This window comes from Anomaloglossus baeobatrachus, chromosome 5, assembly GCF_048569485.1.
Source record: "Anomaloglossus baeobatrachus isolate aAnoBae1 chromosome 5, aAnoBae1.hap1, whole genome shotgun sequence".
In the NCBI taxonomy this organism is placed as follows: Eukaryota; Metazoa; Chordata; class Amphibia; order Anura; family Aromobatidae; genus Anomaloglossus; species Anomaloglossus baeobatrachus.
Window position 1 is genome coordinate 164,099,457 of NC_134357.1, and position 954 is coordinate 164,100,410.

A 954-nucleotide genomic window follows, 5' to 3' on the forward strand; every position below is an offset into this window, starting at 1 on the left:
CATCTCCAAGTCCACACCCGAAGAGCAATTTTATATTGCTATAGTGACCAAAGGCAGATCCAAAAAAACAGCAGCCCCTTGTGTGTAGTCTGCAACAATGCATGCAATGAACGGCAAATAAGCATATTGCGTTGACAGTTGCTAAAGCTGAGCAATACACCTTCACACTGTCAATTCATATCCATGTGATTCTTCATGGAGGAAGTACTCAAAGGTGTGAGTTTTTGCCTTCTACTTACAGATTGTTGACAAATCTTACAGATTCCATGACTTGGGTGATCCTTTGCGATGTCCAAAAATTCACAGGCTAGGCAAGGCTTACAGCCCATGCGACCTGCATAGCCAACACGACTTCTGCTCAGAGGCAAAGTTGTGGCCCAGGATTCAGTTGTTGATGTGCTTCCAGTACTTTGTCTCTGGCCAGGAAGACGCAATGTAACCTCGTCGTCAGTAGCATCCTCCTCCACCTCCTCTGCTGACCTCATCGACTGGCTGACTTTGGTTTGACAGTAAGTGTGGTCTCCAACCTCATCAATCACCCTGTGTGTTTTCATTCCCCTCGTCCTGAGTCCTCCGAGACAACCTCTTCCTGCCCTGACCGAATAGTAAAGTTGTCGTTTTAATCAGGTATCTGTGCTCCTCATCATGTTCCCCATTGTCTCCACCAGGAGGATTTACTTTGTGGAAATGATGGTGTAGATTAGGCTCAGCACCTTCTTCATCGGGGCCTGGATCCCACTCATAAAGCTTCTAGTTATCTGCGCAGATCATTTCCCCTGTCTCATGGAACTCGCTACCTCATCACGTCAGATTATCTGCTACACCCACAAGCTTCAAACTGAATCTGAAAACTCATCTGTTCAGAAATGACTATAACCTTCAATGACACCACCACCATACGTACCTGACACTCAACCTACACCACTCCTACTGTCTCCTCCCAAAAATCCTTTA